Genomic DNA, 395 nt, shown 5'->3' on the forward strand with positions numbered 1-395 from the left:
AGCCCTTTAGTACCGGTTGGTAACACCAACCGGTACTAAAATGTTTGGGGGGTTTTGGTTTTATGATTTCTTTTTCATTTAATTTTGTGTTTTCCATTTAGTTCTTTTTCGTTTGTTGGTATTTTACGATACTACACATTGTACACGTTATGCATATATATATATATATATATATATATATATATATATATATATATATATATATATATATAAATAGAATTTCTAGTAGAACCAATCATATATATATATATATCATCAATGTCTCACAAACCACCATATTAATTCACACATACACACATGTATAGCTATATACAATTTCTCCTACATATGCATGTTGCCTTCGGAGCCAGTGGCATTAGCCTAATTGGTGCCTTCGGAGCACGATGACAATTGGA

This window comes from Triticum dicoccoides, chromosome 5A (genome assembly GCF_002162155.2).
Source record: "Triticum dicoccoides isolate Atlit2015 ecotype Zavitan chromosome 5A, WEW_v2.0, whole genome shotgun sequence".
Lineage (NCBI taxonomy): Eukaryota > Viridiplantae > Streptophyta > Magnoliopsida > Poales > Poaceae > Triticum > Triticum dicoccoides.